Source organism: Lissotriton vulgaris, chromosome 5 (assembly GCF_964263255.1).
Source record: "Lissotriton vulgaris chromosome 5, aLisVul1.2, whole genome shotgun sequence".
In the NCBI taxonomy this organism is placed as follows: domain Eukaryota; kingdom Metazoa; phylum Chordata; class Amphibia; order Caudata; family Salamandridae; genus Lissotriton; species Lissotriton vulgaris.
The window spans coordinates 1,080,959,496-1,080,979,795 of record NC_141693.1 but is presented as its reverse complement, the minus strand read 5'-3'; the positions used below and the strand labels follow the sequence as shown (position 1 = coordinate 1,080,979,795).

Genomic DNA, 20,300 nt, shown 5'->3' with positions numbered 1-20,300 from the left:
ACAAGTTGATTATTAAATAATCTTTCTAATATGTAAATTTGAAAACAGGCGCTCTACCCTGGTGATCCACCACCTTAGCGCCACCTTACAATAAGATAGACAATTACACACTAGAGGAACGCCTAAATAATCTCTAAATACAAATGTTGCCAATATTTGGAATCCTTTCAATAACCAGTCCATAGGCAGAAGATTTTTATTCCAAAGAAAGTATTCTTCTTCTTTAATAAAACAAAATTACAGTTCATTTCAACAAGTCCATTTCTTCTATAACTTTATAGGTTACAGTTCATATTCCACACATCTTTTAGACCAGCTTTTTCAAAAATTCACATCAGCCGACTCGTTTCATCCTATACGGACATCATCAGGGCTGAAATAAATAATAAAACATATATCAACAAATTGCCGACCTATTATCATATTTACACTGTTCAAAAAAAGAGATCCAAAAGAATTCATTTGACTACAAGAACCCCCTTAATGTTTCATGTTTCTTTCACATTCACAAATTCTCTCCCTTCCTGCCTATATCTATTCTACACAAGAAAACAATCCAACCCTTTAACCAGATGACAGAGGACCAATAATGTGTGTCAGGTCCAATACCTGCCTCTATAATTTGGAAAATCTACCTTCAATATACCGCATTAACATACCTCCAGTATTTTATGATACACTGTATTCAAAATCTACTTTGACATTACTTTCTGTATTCCTAGGATGCCAATACATCCAATTTAGGTTTGACATACAGTCATCTGTAGACTTGAAATAATGAAACATTAATCATACATTTGCCCAGGTTGTCTAACGAAGGTGGCATACTGGTCAGCCTTTGAGCAATATTGATCTCACCTGATTATTGTGATCTCTATTTGAAATTAACATGTAGCACTGATAACCTCGTGATATTTATCTCAATTTAACAGATTCTGCAAAAAGTAAATAAAGGAAAGCGTGTCAATTAAAATTCCTACAAACCTTTATGCAGTGTATCCATCACAATGGAATCTCGCTACACTAAGGTTATCAGCATGACCTCTAAAATGGGTTTATTTAAAGCACTAATCTATCACATTTATCATGTAATGGTCGAATTCACCTCACCTTGCTTTTCTCTTTCCTAATGAAATATAGGGTTATTTCTTAATATTCGTTGCCCTTATTGCTCCATTTTGAATATAACTGAAAACACATTTAATAGAGTGACTGAGGACCCGTCATCCTTCTACCAAAAATCCCCATTTAAACACTATTTATCACCTATGTATTATAGTTAGGTTTCTCCAACTCACCTAATATTATTAAGCCCAGTCCTTGTCAATGTTTTACTCTTTCTTATTCCTTGTACTTCCGAGATTGCACTATTCATCTTCTATATTCTACTGGAAAAATAGGCAAATAAGTATCACTGCCGAAGAGTAACTCCAAATCCTCCGCTTTAAACCAAATTAAATTCTCACATATGCCCCATTAGCATAAGTCTGTTCCGCGCTCACCATATTTTTCTACAAGTGCTCGCTTCTCCTATGGCATGGCCTAATAAATTCTGCTGTGGTGAAGGTATTCTCGTGCCCTGGCCTTAAGAACAATGCGCATCCAATCCGATTAGTTGTTAAATATATGTTGATGGCCAATCCTACGCTAGCTCTTATTATTCAGTCACCAGGCACTCCAGTTCCCTTTCTAGCCCGCCATCTGATCGGACCAATCAAGAATCACTTCTAACAAGCCTATCCCTATTCCCTGTTTAATCCAAGAGCCAATTGGCTTCCACTAGTCACCCCGGGTCTTTCTTGCAGCAATCCCAATATCGGCCCGCCATTAAATTAGCCGATCCAAAGTGCTGCTACTTATTCCTAAACAAAAGTAAACTAATTATTCTAGTTCTGATATTTCTTGAAATTACTCCCATGCTCTGGTGCGTTTTTTAACCTACTCTGATTAACAAAAAAACCCTACTTATAAATCTATTTTCCTGTGTTTGTTTAGTCCAAGAGCCACTGGACTCCAAATTAACCCTACGGATCAATCGTGCAGCATTCTAAAACTGGCCCATACTTTTACTTTGCCGATCGAAAATGCTGCTGCATGGTTAAAAAAACATTTATCTACTTTTAATTATCATTTTGGTACTTCTGGAATATGCTCTGATATTTCTGTGCATGTTGGAGCCACTCACATTGCACTAAGTCCTATATTCTCATGAGGCTTAGCAAAATGGGCCTATTGCTGCCATGCCTGACTTCAAAGAGCCAATGACCTTTCTCTTTGATCACATGGTGTATACTATTAGGCTCAAATGTCAGCTTGGTCTGTATTCGCCCCATTGAAACCATTACAACCATTCACCAAGCTAATCATTGCTTGCCCCGTCTAATTTTATAGCGCCAAAATCACAAGCATCACGTTATGATTTAATGTCACATGAAAATGTTTGTTTTTAAGTAATCTGAATTATCTTTTTAAGTCCTTATTCTGTCTAGTATTATATTATTTTAACGTGAATTCCTCATGTCCTTATGTTGTAAAAATGTGTTAGCCTAAACTATTTACTGGGCCTTTATTCAACATTAAGTTCAGGAGAATTTGTCATATAAGTCCCACTTTCCAAATGGATCCATCTTAACTTAATCTACACTCGCATACCTGTCTGGTGAGGTGCAGTGCATCACATGATTGCTACTGTCATTAGATAATACTCTTCATTAAGTTATCCCACTGTATCATTACCTCATATTATTATTTACCAAAAGTTTTATCTAACCGAGAGAGGCTAATCGTGCCCACACCATTTTCTTTATGGACCTCAAAAGACTGTCCATCCACCCCTTGTCCATGCCTACATCTTAACCTTAACATTTCCATTATTGGTGATGACTAGGCAGCCCATTCAAGCCTCATTTTTTCTAATCTCAAAACTGTTTCTTACAATAAATAATGTAATTCATTGTCACTGTTGAGACCCTGCGACAACACTCTGCATCTACTTATCCACTTCGCCTCCTGCTGTCTCAACCATCTTTCCCAATCCCCCCCTCTACTATGGGGTACTACTCTTTGTAGACCGTGAAACTTAAAACTCTTTTGATGAGCATGACTATTCTTTATGTGTTGGTATAATGGCAAATTCTCATCTTTGTTGATCACAACCCTTCTGCGTTCCTGAATCCTGAGTTTTAAAGCTCTTACAGTGCTGCCTATATATATTTTAGAAACAAAACAAGTGATGGACCGAATGTGGCTCAAAGTCACACATTCACCCCAGTCCAAAGATCTGGGCCCAAATCCATCGTTTTTTTGCACTCCACACCACCCTGGGTTAGACAATGGCGATATGCAAATCAGCTCTGACCCTGTGCACCATGAGAACAGTCCAGTCCGAACTACAAAAGCCATGTCCTTCCCAGAACGGAATCAAGCATCCGAGGACCGGACCGGTTTTGAGGTAACACCTCTCATCAGCCCGGCTAGCTTGACTCCAGTGGTGTGGAGTGCCTGGGACCCACGTCTGAGCATCCCCAGCGCACTTAGGGCGGAATTTGCAAACAAAACAAGTGATGGACCGAATGTGGATCAATGTCAAACATTCACCCCAGTCCAAAGATCTGGGCCCAAATCCATCGTTTTTTTGCACTCCACACCACCCTGGGTTAGACAATGGCGATATGCAAATCAGCTCTGACCCTGTGCCCCATGGGAACAGTCCAGTCCGAACTACAAAAGCCATGTCCTTCCCAGAACGGAATCAAGCATCCGAGGACCGGACCGGTTTCGAGGTAACACCTCTCATCAGCCCGGCTAGCTTGACTCCAGTGGTGTGGAGTGCCTGGGACCCACGTCTGAGCATCCCCAGTGCACTTAGGGCGGAATTTGCAAACAAAACAAGTGATGGACCGAATGTGGATCAATGTCACACATTCACCCCAGTCCAAAGATCTGGGCTCAAATCCATCGTTTTTTTGCACTCCACACCACCCTGGGTTAGACAATGGTGATATGCAAATCAGCTCTGACCCTGTGCCCCATGGGAACAGTCCAGTCCGAACTACAAAAGCCATGTCCTTCCCAGAACGGAATCAAGCATCCAAGGACCAGACCGGTTTCGAGGTAACACCTCTCATCAGCCCCGCTAGCTTGACTCCAGTGGTGTGGAGTGCCTGGGACCCACGTCTGAGCATCCCCAGCGCACTTAGGGCGGAATTTGCAAACAAAACAAGTGATGGACCGAATGTGGATCAATGTCACACATTCACCCCAGTCCAAAGATCTGGGCCCAAATCCATCGTTTTTTTGCACTCCACACCACCCTGGGTTAGACAATGGCGATGTGCAAATCAGCTCTGACCCTGTGCCCCATGGGAACAGTCCAGTCCGAACTACAAAAGCCATGTCCTTCCCAGAACGGAATCAAGCCTCCGAGGACCGGACCGGTTTCGAGGTAAGACCTCTCATCAGCCCGGCTAGCTTGACTCCAGTGGTGTGGAGTGCCTGGGACCCACGTCTAAGCATCCCCAGCGCACTTAGGGTGGAATTTGCAAACAAAACAAGTGATGGACCGAATGTGGATCAATGTCACACATTCACCCCAGTCCAAAGATCTGGGCCCAAATCCATCATTTTTTTGCACTCCACACCACCCTGGGTTAGACAATGGGGATATGCAAATCAGCTCTGACCCTGTGCCCCATGGGAACAGTCCAGTCCGAACTACAAAGCCATGTCCTTCCCAGAACGGAATCAAGCATCCGAGGACCGGACCGGTTTCGAGGTAACACCTCTCATCAGCCCGGCTAGCTTGACTCCAGTGGTGTGGAGTGCCTGGGACCCACATCTGAGCATCCCCAGCGCACTTAGGGCGGAATTTGCAAACAAAACAAGTGATGGACCGAATGTGGATCAATGTCACACATTCACCCCAGTCCAAAGATCTGGGCCCAAATCCATCGTTTTTTTGCACTCCACACCACCCTGGGTTAGACAATGGCGATATGCAAATCAGCTCTGACCCTGTGCACCATGGGAACAGTCCAGTCCGAACTACAAAAGCCATGTCCTTCCCAGAACGGAATCAAGCATCCGAGGACCGGACCGGTTTTGAGGTAACACCTCTCATCAGCCCGGCTAGCTTGACTCCAGTGGTGTGGAGTGCCTGGGACCCACGTCTGAGCATCCCCAGCGCATTTAGGGCGGAATTTGCAAACAAAACAAGTGATGGACCGAATGTGGATCAATGTCAAACATTCACCCCAGTCCAAAGATCTGGGCCCAAATCCATCGTTTTTTTGCACTCCACACCACCCTGGGTTAGACAATGGCGATATGCAAATCAGCTCTGACCCTGTGCCCCATGGGAACAGTCCAGTCCGAACTACAAAAGCCATGTCCTTCCCAGAACGGAATCAAGCATCCGAGGACCGGACTGGTTTCGAGGTAACACCTCTCATCAGCCCGGCTAGCTTGACTCCAGTGGTGTGGAGTGCCTGGGACCCACGTCTGAGCATCCCCAGTGCACTTAGGGCGGAATTTGCAAACAAAACAAGTGATGGACCGAATGTGGATCAATGTCACACATTCACCCCAGTCCAAAGATCTGGGCTCAAATCCATCGTTTTTTTGCACTCCACACCACCCTGGGTTAGACAATGGTGATATGCAAATCAGCTCTGACCCTGTGCCCCATGGGAACAGTCCAGTCCGAACTACAAAAGCCATGTCCTTCCCAGAACGGAATCAAGCATCCGAGGACCGGACCGGTTTCGAGGTAACACCTCTCATCAGCCCGGCTAGCTTGACTCCAGTGGTGTGGAGTGCCTGGGACCCACGTCTGAGCATCCCCAGTGCACTTAGGGCGGAATTTGCAAACAAAACAAGTGATGGACCGAATGTGGATCAATGTCACACATTCACCCCAGTCCAAAGATCTAGGCTCAAATCCATCGTTTTTTTGCACTCCACACCACCCTGGGTTAGACAATGGTGATATGCAAATCAGCTCTGACCCTGTGCCCCATGGGAACAGTCCAGTCCGAACTACAAAAGCCATGTCCTTCCCAGAACGGAATCAAGCATCCAAGGACCAGACCGGTTTCGAGGTAACACCTCTCATCAGCCCCGCTAGCTTGACTCCAGTGGTGTGGAGTGCCTGGGACCCACGTCTGAGCATCCCCAGCGCACTTAGGGCGGAATTTGCAAACAAAACAAGTGATGGACCGAATGTGGATCAATGTCACACATTCACCCCAGTCCAAAGATCTGGGCCCAAATCCATCGTTTTTTTGCACTCCACACCACCCTGGGTTAGACAATGGCGATGTGCAAATCAGCTCTGACCCTGTGCCCCATGGGAACAGTCCAGTCCGAACTACAAAAGCCATGTCCTTCCCAGAACGGAATCAAGCCTCCGAGGACCGGACCGGTTTCGAGGTAACACCTCTCATCAGCCCGGCTAGCTTGACTCCAGTGGTGTGGAGTGCCTGGGACCCACGTCTAAGCATCCCCAGCGCACTTAGGGTGGAATTTGCAAACAAAACAAGTGATGGACCGAATGTGGATCAATGTCACACATTCACCCCAGTCCAAAGATCTGGGCCCAAATCCATCGTTTTTTGCACTCCACACCACCCTGGGTTAGACAATGGCGATATGCAAATCAGCTCTGACCCTGTGCCCCATGGGAACAGTCCAGTCCGAACTACAAAAGCCATGTCCTTCCCAGAACGGAATCAAGCATCCGAGGACCAGACCGGTTTCGAGGTAACACCTCTCATCAGCCCGGCTAGCTTGACTCCAGTGGTGTGGAGTGCCTGGGACCCACGTCTGAGCATCCCCAGCGCACTTAGGGCGGAATTTGCAAACAAAGCAAGTGATGGACCAAATGTGGATCAATGTCACACATTCACCCCAGTCCAAAGATCTGGGCCCAAATCCATCGTTTTTTTGCACTCCACACCACCCTGGGTTAGACAATGGCGATATGCAAATCAGCTCTGACCCTGTGCCCCATGGGAACAGTCCAGTCCGAACTACAAAAGCCATGTCCTTCCCAGAACGGAATCAAGCATCCGAGGACCGGACCGGTTTCGAGGTAACACCTCTCATCAGCCCGGCTAGCTTGACTCCAGTGGGGTGGAGTGCCTGGGACCCATGTCTGAGCATCCCCAGCGCACTTAGGACGGAATTTGCAAACAAAACAAGTGATGGACCGAATGTGGATCAATGTCACACATTCACCCCAGTCCAAAGATCTGGGCCCAAATCCATCGTTTTTTTGCACTCCACACCACCCTGGGTTAGACAATGGCGATATGCAAATCAGATCTGACCCTGTGCCCCATGGGAACAGTCCAGTCCAAACTACAAAAGCCATTTCCTTCCAAGAACGGAATCAAGCATCCGAGGACCGGACCGGTTTCGAGGTAACACCTCTCATAAACCCGGCTAGCTTGACTCCAGTGGTGTGGAGTGCCTGGGACCCACGTCTGAGCATCCCCAGCACACTTAGGGCGGAATTTGCAAACAAAACAAGTGATGGACCGAATGTGGATCAATGTCACACATTCACCCCAGTCCAAAGATCTGGGCCCAAATCCATCATTTTTTTGCACTCCACACCACCCTGGGTTAGACAATGGGGATATGCAAATCAGCTCTGACCCTGTGCCCCATGGGAACAGTCCAGTCCGAACTACAAAGCCATGTCCTTCCCAGAACGGAATCAAGCATCCGAGGACCGGACCGGTTTCGAGGTAACACCTCTCATCAGCCCGGCTAGCTTGACTCCAGTGGTGTGGAGTGCCTGGGACCCACATCTGAGCATCCCCAGCGCACTTAGGGCGGAATTTGCAAACAAAACAAGTGATGGACCGAATGTGGATCAATGTCACACATTCACCCCAGTCCAAAGATCTGGGCCCAAATCCATCGTTTTTTTGCACTCCACACCACCCTGGGTTAGACAATGGCGATATGCAAATCAGCTCTGACCCTGTGCACCATGGGAACAGTCCAGTCCGAACTACAAAAGCCATGTCCTTCCCAGAACGGAATCAAGCATCCGAGGACCGGACCGGTTTTGAGGTAACACCTCTCATCAGCCCGGCTAGCTTGACTCCAGTGGTGTGGAGTGCCTGGGACCCACGTCTGAGCATCCCCAGCGCATTTAGGGCGGAATTTGCAAACAAAACAAGTGATGGACCGAATGTGGATCAATGTCAAACATTCACCCCAGTCCAAAGATCTGGGCCCAAATCCATCGTTTTTTTGCACTCCACACCACCCTGGGTTAGACAATGGCGATATGCAAATCAGCTCTGACCCTGTGCCCCATGGGAACAGTCCAGTCCGAACTACAAAAGCCATGTCCTTCCCAGAACGGAATCAAGCATCCGAGGACCGGACTGGTTTCGAGGTAACACCTCTCATCAGCCCGGCTAGCTTGACTCCAGTGGTGTGGAGTGCCTGGGACCCACGTCTGAGCATCCCCAGTGCACTTAGGGCGGAATTTGCAAACAAAACAAGTGATGGACCGAATGTGGATCAATGTCACACATTCACCCCAGTCCAAAGATCTGGGCTCAAATCCATCGTTTTTTTGCACTCCACACCACCCTGGGTTAGACAATGGTGATATGCAAATCAGCTCTGACCCTGTGCCCCATGGGAACAGTCCAGTCCGAACTACAAAAGCCATGTCCTTCCCAGAACGGAATCAAGCATCCAAGGACCAGACCGGTTTCGAGGTAACACCTCTCATCAGCCCCGCTAGCTTGACTCCAGTGGTGTGGAGTGCCTGGGACCCACGTCTGAGCATCCCCAGCGCACTTAGGGCGGAATTTGCAAACAAAACAAGTGATGGACCGAATGTGGATCAATGTCACACATTCACCCCAGTCCAAAGATCTGGGCCCAAATCCATTGTTTTTTTGCACTCCACACCACCCTGGGTTAGACAATGGCGATGTGCAAATCAGCTCTGACCCTGTGCCCCATGGGAACAGTCCAGTCCGAACTACAAAAGCCATGTCCTTCCCAGAACGGAATCAAGCATCCGAGGACCGGACCGGTTTCGAGGTAACACCTCTCATCAGCCCGGCTAGCTTGACTCCAGTGGTGTGGAGTGCCTGGGACCCACGTCTAAGCATCCCCAGCGCACTTAGGGTGGAATTTGCAAACAAAACAAGTGATGGACCGAATGTGGATCAATGTCACACATTCACCCCAGTCCAAAGATCTGGGCCCAAATCCATCGTTTTTTGCACTCCACACCACCCTGGGTTAGACAATGGCGATATGCAAATCAGCTCTGACCCTGTGCCCCATGGGAACAGTCCAGTCCGAACTACAAAAGCCATGTCCTTCCCAGAACGGAATCAAGCATCCGAGGACCAGACCGGTTTTGAGGTAACACCTCTCATCAGCCCGGCTAGCTTGACTCCAGTGGTGTGGAGTGCCTGGGACCCACGTCTGAGCATCCCCAGCGCACTTAGGGCGGAATTTGCAAACAAAGCAAGTGATGGACCGAATGTGGATCAATGTCACACATTCACCCCAGTCCAAAGATCTGGGCCCAAATCCATCGTTTTTTTGCACTCCACACCACCCTGGGTTAGACAATGGCGATATGCAAATCAGCTCTGACCCTGTGCCCCATGGGAACAGTCCAGTCCGAACTACAAAAGCCATGTCCTTCCCAGAACGGAATCAAGCATCCGAGGACCGGACCGGTTTCGAGGTAACACCTCTCATCAGCCCGGCTAGCTTGACTCCAGTGGTGTGGAGTGCCTGGGACCCATGTCTGAGCATCCCCAGCGCACTTAGGGCGGAATTTGCAAACAAAACAAGTGATGGACCGAATGTGGATCAATGTCACACATTCACCCCAGTCCAAAGATCTGGGCCCAAATCCATCGTTTTTTTGCACTCCACACCACCCTGGGTTAGACAATGGCGATATGCAAATCAGCTCTGACCCTGTGCCCCATGGGAACAGTCCAGTCCGAACTACAAAAGCCATGTCCTTCCCAGAACGGAATCAAGCATCCGAGGACCGGACCGGTTTCGAGGTAACACCTCTCATCAACCCGGCTAGCTTGACTCCAGTGGTGTGGAGTGCCTGGGACCCACGTCTGAGCATCCCCAGCACACTTAGGGCGGAATTTGCAAACAAAACAAGTGATGGACCGAATGTGGATCAATGTCACACATTCACCCCAGTCCAAAGATCTGGGCCCAAATCCATCATTTTTTTGCACTCCACACCACCCTGGGTTAGACAATGGCGATATGCAAATCAGCTCTGACCCTGTGCCCCATGGGAACAGTCCAGTCCGAACTACAAAAGCCATGTCCTTCCCAGAACGGAATCAAGCATCCGAGGACCGGACCGGTTTCGAGGTAACACCTCTCATCAGCCCGGCTAGCTTGACTCCAGTGGTGTGGAGTGCCTGGGACCCACATCTGAGCATCCCCAGCGCACTTAGGGCGGAATTTGCAAACAAAACAAGTGATGGACCGAATGTGGATCAATGTCACACATTCACCCCAGTCCAAAGATCTGGGCCCAAATCCATCGTTTTTTTGCACTCCACACCACCCTGGGTTAGACAATGGCGATATGCAAATCAACTCTGACCCTTTGCCCCATGGGAACAGTCCAGTCCGAACTACAAAAGCCATGTCCTTCCCAGAACGGAATCAAGCATCCGAGGACCGGACCGGTTTCGAGGTAACACCTCTCATCAGCCCGGCTAGCTTGACTCCAGTGGTGTGGAGTGCCTGGGACCCACGTCTGAGCATCCCCAGCGCACTTAGGGCGGAATTTGCAAACAAAACAAGTGATGGACCGAATGTGGATCAATGTCACACATTCACCCCAGTCCAAAGATCTGGGCCCAAATCCATCGTTTTTTTGCACTCCACACCACCCTGGGTTAGACAATGGCGATATGCAAATCAGCTCTGACCCTGTGCCCCATGGGAACAGTCCAGTCCGAACTACAAAAGCCATTTCCTTCCCAGAACGGAATCAAGCATCCGAGGTCCGGACCGGTTTCGAGGTAACACCTCTCATCAGCCTGGCTAGCTTGACTCCAGTGGTGTGGAGTGCCTGGGACCCACGTCTGAGCATCCCCAGCGCACTTAGGGCCGAATTTGCAAACAAAACAAGTGATGGACCGAATGTGGATCAATGTCACACATTCACCCCAGTCCAAAGATCTGGGCCCAAATCCATCGTTTTTTTGCACTCCACACCACCCTGGGTTAGACAATGGCGATATGCAAATCAGCTCTGACCCTGTGCCCCATGGGAACAGTCCAGTCCGAACTACAAAAGCGTGTCCTTCCCAGAACGGAATCAAGCATCCGAGGACCGGACCGGTTTCGAGGTAACACCTCTCATCAGCCCGGCTAGCTTGACTCCAGTGGTGTGGAGTGCCTGGGACCCACGTCTGAGCATCCCCAGCGCACTTAGGGTGGACTTTGCAAACAAAACAAGTGATGGACCGAATGTGGATCAATGTCACACATTCACCCCAGTCCAAAGCTCTGGGCCCAAATCCATCGTTTTTTTGCACTCCACACCACCCTGGGTTAGACAATGGCGATATGCAAAACAGCTCTGACCCTGTGCCCCATGGGAACAGTCCAGTCCGAACTACAAAAGCCATGTCCTTCCCAGAACAGAATCAAGCATCCGAGGACCGGACCGGTTTCGAGGTAACACCTCTCATCAGCCCGGCTAGCTTGACTCCAGTGGTGTGAAGTGCCTGGGACCCACGTCTGGGCATCCCCAGCGCACTTAGGGCGGAATATGCAAACACAACAGGTGATGGACCGAATGTGGATCAATGTCACACACTCAACCCAGTCCAAAGATCTGGGCCCCAATCCATCGTTTTTTTGCACTCCACACCACCCTGGGTTAGACAATGGCGATATGCAAATCAGCTCTGACCCTGTGCCCCATGGGAACAGTCCAGTCCGAACTACAAAAGCCATGTCCTTCCCAGAACGGAATCAAGCATCCGAGGACCGGACCGGTTTCGAGGTAACACCTCTCATCAGCCTGGCTAGCTTGACTCCAGTGGTGTGGAGTGCCTGGGACCCACGTCTGGGCATCCCCAGCGCACTTAGGGCGGAATATGCAAACACAACAGGTGATGGACCGAATGTGGATCAATGTCACACACTCAACCCAGTCCAAAGATCTGGGCCCCAATCCATCGTTTTATTGCACTCCACACCACCCTGGTATATATTTTAGAGCATTCGCAATGGAGTGCATATATTTCTCCAGTGCTGTTGCAATTGATAAATTCTCTAACAATGTATTTCTGGGCAGTGTTAAAACTGAAATCTTTGATACGACTAATCCCTAAGTCACAAACATTACATTTTCCACACATATAAAAAGCATTTGGTTGTTTTTTGAGGCAATCTGTTCCTGATGATTTGACTGGTTCAAAGCAATTTCTGATAATCAAACCACCTAAATTAGAGCTTCTTCTATAAACAATTTTTGGTTTATCTGTAACACTCTCTAGAAGGCCCGGTACCTCTTTTAACAGGTACCAGTTTTTGATCAGGATTTTATATATCCGATTATGGTGAACACTATACGTGGTAATGAATGCCACCTTATCCTCACTTCATTTTCGGATTTTCTGCACTAATGTGGTCTCTCTTTTGATTTGTCTGATGTCGCAATTCTTTATCGGAGCCCTTCCATATGACTAAGACGCCATAAATAAAACGTCCCCAGAAAAGCATCTGATCTATCCATTTACCTGCTCTTCTACTCCAGGCATGCTCCCTATTTATGGAATACGTTGCATTTCTTTCCTTTCTCCCTGTGCTGGTGCCATGTCAGCAGCCTAGTGCCAAAGTAGGCACTCCGGCACCATGGTGAACACCTTTGTGCACAAAAACAATTCTAAAAAAACAACAATTCTAAGAAGCGTTTTCCTCTTTTTATGTGTGCTGCAGAATGCAGCACACATAGACAGAGGAATAAACAAGGAGGAATTAACATATTTTCCTCATTACGCCTCATCTCGGGTGGCGTACGGATTTGGCACTTCCCCAGGTTTACATGATATTGTCAATCTGGGGCAGCTTCAAAATCCATTGGAGTTGCATGGCAAAACACACAGTAATGCCAATGGAACCCCTCCCTGGTGCAGAGTAAGGTGAAGAAGCAATTTGCGCTGTGTTCCCTCAGTCAAGGTTTGTGATGTCACTCAAAACAACATAGGGCGGCTCTGTTGGCTTCATAAATCGGACTGAAAGCCCTGCGTCATGCATGTGCCACTTTGCATGGTGAAAAAATGACACAGGGATCTCATAAATAGGCCCCAAGGTGCTGTACACATCCAGTGATGCCTGCCTGCATGCCAAGGCAGCAAGTAAACTCCTTTGAAAGAAGCTTTAGGGCAAAGTGATGTACTGTTTTTAATGTATCTAGGTTGTGTTTGAGCTGTTGTTTTTATATTGCATTTTATAATGAGTAGTCCTCGCTTTCTAAAGCAGAAAACAAACAGTTGTCCCGTAATGGATGGGAAAGCCAAATCTCGATAAACTGCACAAACCTGATTTGGAACAGCTTGAGAAATCTGTAGATGGTACAAAATACTGCTTATTTCGAGGGGTAAAATACCCTGAGCTATATTTTAAAAGGATGAAGCAAACTGCAGGATTTTGCATCCTTGTGCCTTTATGTGGTGGCAGAACACATTGGGGAGTATTATTATCTTATTCAGTTGATGGTATATTATCCAATACATAATTGTAATTGTATGGGCACGGACTCACTACCCCTAATGCAGCATTGAATCGATTTACACCAGTAACATGCTACTCCATAAGCAAAGGTTAGCTATTAGTCTAGTAGTTATTGCAAATAGTCATGTGCTTTCAAGAAAAAATGTATGCAATTACTCCACTTAGTGATAAATTATTTGAATACCAGTTAGGTGTGATCATTACTGGGGGCTATATGGTTTCAGGAAAATGGTTGGTGAGACAGATGGGCTGGCAGAGATTAGGTAATTTCAGGAAACAGGGATAGGGTTTTAAAGAGGAAAGGTTATCATCCATAAAATCAGGTCATGATCCATGATCCATGAAATGAGGTATCAGCCAATTGCAGAATTACAATATTGGCATACAGGCATGAGTCTAAGATGAGGCTATATTCAGAAATAGAAGGCATACAGAGGATTGAAGGTAAGAAAGGGCCACTCCAGAAAAAGAAATCAGAGGAATAAAGCAGATGTAAGTCAATGTTAATTTTTCATGCAGGGTTTTAGGAATATAGCAGGAGAAAGCTTTCTGAGATAGCAAGCAATCGGAGGGTGTAAGCTGTAGAAAGAAACAACATTATACATAGTACTCCATATCCAGTCAGTAAACATGCAATTCTGAAGTGTACACATAATGTATGCATTGAAAACCTGAACATGCTGTGTGCCAAGCCTACTGTAGCACTTTTAATATAATGGTTATGGGGTCTGTATTCTACTCAAGGGGATTTGGCACCGAAAAAAAGTGGTCTCATTTAAAGATCTACCCTAACTATTCTATTTCACTCAATCACAAACAATTATTTATTTGGCGCTGACTGAGAGAGTCTCTTTCCAATTCACACTCACATTTATACCCTGTCACCTATGGCCACATGTTTCAACCTATTTTGCATTTGCAAACAGTGCGAATCACTACATTTTACCATTTGCAAATGCAAAATAGCCTTTCAACATATATGAAAGGATTTGACAGTGTATTTTAGGTAATCACAATCTCTTTAGAGTGCCTCTGTAGGTAACCACACCTTGTTCCTTTTTTTAATGTGTCCTACCTCTGCCCTTCTCTGTGCAGAAGATCTGATTCTGTGCCTTCTCTGTTTACGTGGATATTCTGTGTCCTTCCAAATAAAGGTGAAATCTATTTACACTTTACTGGGCAGAGCACATGTCTATATGATTCCTTTCTGTACACTGCCCCTCTCCAAATTTGTATGCTGGTCACTTATATAACATTGCCTTGTGTATTTTGCCCAGTCTCCTGACTTTTGTGCCCTGTAAACTGGCCTCTATGTCCCTTTTCAGTAGAGAACAGTTCTCCATACGAGTTGGCTATTAAAATGGCATTTTGGTGCCCCATCCATGTAAGCTATTCTCCACTTCTGTTCTCTGTGCCAGTGGCCTTTCTCTGCACCGTCCACGGCAGATAGTTCCTTGTTGTGGATGTGACCGCTCTTTGCCTAACACCTTGGAAGCCTATCAATTCCAGGCCTCTGCCTCTCCATGTAGGCATTGCTGTGCCCAAAAGTGACGCGAGACAGAAACAATGCAAATCTCTAGTGTTCACATTAACTTTGCAGATTAACCCGCTTTCTTTACCAGACAAAGGTTTGCATGAAGCTACTCATTGACCCTATACCTCCCCCATCTCCATTACCCTGGAACACACCGATCCTGGAGCTCGAGATTTGTGCTTGAGACAGACCTCTTGTGGCTGTCACCACATCATTAATTGTATCTCATACAAGTAAATCACTATAACTTACATAGTGATAAAAACAAAACAGTGTCAGCTGAGAGCTACAGCTTTTTCAGATGCTACTGCCTCTTGTGGAGGTAGGGGTGCAAAGGAGGAGTTCTGGGTGTTTCTTACTATGTTTTAACTCTGCAGCAATAAGCAAACCCAAATTTAGAATTATAAACTAGTTTAAAGAACTGACAGTGAACTAAGAGGAGTAATTTTAGAAGGTGGGAGACGTGCAGTTTTATTTTTACTATTTTTATGTTGCCTTTTTTATATTTCACTTCCTTATGAAAGACCTGATATGTTAGTTGTTCATATTGTCTGCAACGTGCCAAGCATGCTTAACACTGTACTGACACCCATGGCCATATGTTACATACTCAGTGTACGACCATACGCCAATGAGCTTTTAATTAATGCAAAAGCAAAAATGGTGAGTGCATGAGACGGTTTTGTTTTTTTCTTTTCTTGTGTCTCAGTAAGACCATTGACAGTTTTATCTTTTTTGCAGTCAGCAAGACAAAATCGCAGGCAACGCACTCCATAAATTTAGCAGGAAAATATAAATTTGTGAAATCGCTGAAAGCTGGAGGCTCTGTTTCCGCGAGGGCAAATTGTTTTTCAGAAATGCCAAATAGGGCAATCTGCCCTTTTTCAATTTCACAACCGATCAGATCAGAGATAAAATATTTACTTATCAGGTGGACTAGAATAAAGCTTGGATTTGTCTCCCAAAATACAGATAACTGACTTGATTTGTTTGGCTCGCATGTCAATGAACTGTGCAGCAGTCTGGGGAGGCAAGCGTGCCCAACTAGTAGTTATGATTGGTGTAGTGTTGTGTGAGTTAATAATGACAGAACCGTTTTGGTTCCTGAAGGAACCCAGAGAACTCTGACGTAAGTGTTAAAGTGAAGTGAAATGAATGCAGGTTTAGAATGTTGAGTTTGTGGTTACACACAGACAAATAAAGATGCCCTATGTGTGGCTTAGTCAATAGTGGTACCAAGGCTGGGGTGGCAGCTACAACTGGTGAGAACATAGGGAATAAGTAACTCAAAGATTGACAATGATCTCCCAGAGACTTTGCCGCGGTTCAGCAAACTGCTTGGGTATGCGACGTGTGTCTTTGTCGAAGTGCAGAATCAACGCTTGGCATATGTGGAGTCAAAGCACAACTCCAGCCAGCATGAAGCATTTGAAGATAACGAGAGCCTCACTGAAAACTCTACACATCGTTGGCCAGGAACCTGCTGGTAAGGCTGTAAAGAGAGGCACCACACTACTACGCAACCTAACGCCTTACATCAGACGGATTGATAACATTAAGTACGGATATAACCAGGTTTTTAAAGAGCAGGAAATAGTGACCCCAAATTGTAAAATAACTCTGTGATCAGAAGCACTGTGAGGCAGGGATCAACCAGGTATCAGAAAGTTTAAAGAGAAGCCTAAAAACAGAGCAAGTCAGATACAAAGAAACATTCATCTGCTTACCAGAACTGAGCAAAAAGAGTCATCATAGCACTGCATTGGGTGTTGTAGCCCCAGAGGAAGTGCCCAGGGTTGTGCTTATGGAGTCATCAATACATGAAGGGGGACACCACTAAAGATGCCAGGTGGCAGTTCAAAACAACTCCAAAGGTCTTCAGAAAGGTGAAGGGCTCCCATGGAGACCCAGAGGGAGGTCAAGGTTCCACAGACTGTCCAAAGAGACCCAGAGGCAAGCACAGCACAAGACCTTAGAGATGGTATGAATGAAGCAAGTCCCAGTGGACAGCAGACAGTGTTAGAGAGACCGCTAATCTCATAAATGGTTACAATGCCACATCCCTAATGAAACCACCAACATCATTCAATAGTATCAATACCACCAAAAAGCAGAATATTGGTGACAGATGGACTGCTTGGATAGAGACATTTGATGATTTCATTGATGCACTAGAAGGAACAAATAACAATAAGATTATCAATTACCTTAAAAATCTTGCTGGTGAAGGTGTAAAAGAAGTCATAAAGAAAATGTTGTAAGCTGATGAAATTGCATACTGCCAAATCAAAGAAACCTTGAATCTCAAGTTCAATTCTATGCCAAATGCAGGTTGCAAAAAGTGCATTTTCAGTCACGAATGACAAAAAGTTGGTGAAAACACTGACAAATTTGTTGAGACACTGGATATTCTCATCAAACACTGTAAGTTCATATAATGATGAGAAAGCTATAAGTCTCATTGTTATTGATAGATGCCTGTCAGATTCATTGTGATGATGAATGCTGGGAAAAATTCTTAGTCTGGAAAAATTGTTAATGGTTGCCAGAGCCAAAGAGCATGTTGATCGATAAGCTGCTGACCTGGAGTTCAGAAGTGCCCAAAGTGCGACAGTCATATACATGATTTATAATTCAAAGCAAAAGGCAGAAGGACACAGAGTGATGTCTCCATGTAAAGTTGTGCTTTAGGTGTGGATTTTCATTTCCACATGCAGGTAAAGATTCTGTATTTGGACAGGTTTGCAAAGGCTGTGGGGAGAAAAACCATTTTGTAATGGTTTGCAAGACGAAGGAAAAAGTAAGTATGTCATGACGCAAAGACGAAATGGCATCCCAGACGCTCCGGGAGAGATGTTAGATATACGTCCAGAAGGCCAAGCAATAACACCAGTTGAAGCAAATTGACAGCAAACAAACTTGATTATCACCTAAATCACCATCAAAACGTTCTTCAATATCAACATCAAGTGAAATTGAAGAAGATAATTGTGCAATGTCGATGTTTAAAAAAGGTGTGCATGTTGGACCAGCCGCGTGTCAAGAAAAACATAAGTAATAAAAAATGTGACATATAAAGTATCAAAGTCATTCAAAAATTGTCCAAAGATTACACTAAAAGTAAACGGTTGTTCAATATATTTTACTATTGACAGTGGTGCATCCATATACATTATGCCTGAGGAGAAATACAATTAACTATTTCCATTGCCATGACTTCCGTTATAGAAAACTAAAGTGTATATGTTGTAAAATGGGCCTCTCTGACTGGCCACACCAAACCTTTCACTTTCCTCTTCCTCTTTTCTGACCTTCATTTTGTTGGCTTTAGGAATCGTCTTTGCACTTTACACTTGCTAACCAGTGCTAAAGTGCAAATACTTCTCCCCCAAACGTGATGACATTGGTGTATACCTGATTGGCATATTTTTGGTACTGGTTAGTCTCTTGTAAAGTGGTATACCATATACACAGGGCCTGTGCTTTGAATGCTACTAGTGGGCCTGCAGCCCTCATTGTGCAACCAACAGAAGTAGCCTTTCAAACCTGTCTCAGGCCTTCCACTACAGTGCCTGTGTGCAGTTCACTGCCACTTTGCCTTGGCATTTAAAACAAATTGCCAAGCCTCAAGCTCCTCTTTGATTACATATATTTTACCCCTAAGGTAGGCCCTAGGATAACCCTAAGAGCAGGCTGCTATGTAAGTAAAAGGTAGGACATGTACCGTTATGTTTGGCTTGTCCTGATAGTGACAAACATCCTATTTTGCGTGTCTCTACTGTGAGGCCTACCCCTTTCATATGCCAGTATTGGGAATTCTTTAATATACTTTTAAGCTTTAGTTCTTGATCAGGGAGGGGTGTCTTTTTCATGTTTGATATGTTAACCTATTTGGTGAAGTGGGATTTACTGTTACTGTTATAGAAATGCCCTTTTAGAAAGTAGCCCTTTCTCTATACGTATTGCATCTTGTTCCTGACAGCCTGTCTTTAATGCACATCTGGGCTAGGTGACAGCTACACTTTGTGCATTCCCACTGGACAATCAAAAACACAGGAGTGGCTAGGTATGACAAAGTACTTATCGGCTTTCATCTGCATTCTGATAGCCTTCCTGGGCAGGAAGGAGGAGAGGTTGCTCATGCTTACATCTGAGTAGGCTGTATCATGTAGTCACACAGTGCACTGATCTGCCCCAAGGGATATCCTGGAAGACAGAACTGGGTGGAAATGGATTCTTTTGCACTGTAGAGAGTTCTTTTGAAGTCACCCCCCTGCATCAAAGGAACTTTTGAGTGTAAATATTGGGTCTTTGATCCCCTAAAATCAGTAGCTATTGGGTCTTGAACAAAGACCTTGTCCAAAGAACTGCTGTGCTGCTTAAAGGACTCAACTGAAAAGCTTTTCTGGAAGGACTGCCTTTCTCCTTGTTGCCTTGAGGCCTGCTGCTCTCTGACTCTGCTAAAGGGTAGCTGGATGCAGCCATTTGCCAAAGTGTTCTCCAAGGGCTGGTTTGCATGCCTCATGTTAAGTCTCAGGATCATAAAAGACTTCTACCTACTACCCGCTGTGGTACTCTGCAACTTGTGAGTCTGGCAGCTTGAACCTGACAAAGATCAGCCATGCCTGATCACTAAATTTAATTTGCTTAAACACCAGTGCTTTGCATTGTCGAAGGATCAAATAAGACACTCCTCTCATGTTGTGTGTACAGAGCGGAGTCATCATCTTCTTTGTTACCACTGCAGCACCTTTCAGGGTGGCCCAGGTAACCAAGGGCTGGCCAGACATATGAGGCTCCACATCCCAGCCCCACCCAGAGGTTCAGCACAGTGTGCTCCCTTCCACAGCCTCGGCCAAGGAGTTAGAAAGCAGAAGGACACAGGCCCACTTCTGAGGCAGCCTTCCGACACCCCTTCCGCATGTTACCAGTGCTCCGTTTTCCTGCATCAAGACTACTGTCTCTGAGATTGCCAGCACTG

General features: G+C 45.7%; 1 long non-coding RNA gene across 1 annotated transcript in view; it reads right to left on the bottom strand.

Annotated features, from left to right (window-relative positions):
• Nucleotides 1-242: 242 nt before the first annotated feature.
• LOC147712031 (uncharacterized) overlaps nt 243-20,300 on the bottom strand; it is a 44,050-nt gene continuing 23,992 nt past the window's right edge. Inside the window, exon 3 of the long non-coding RNA XR_015295733.1 lies at nt 243-373. This is a non-coding gene — a long non-coding RNA (uncharacterized LOC147712031). The remainder of the gene's footprint in view (nt 374-20,300) is intronic.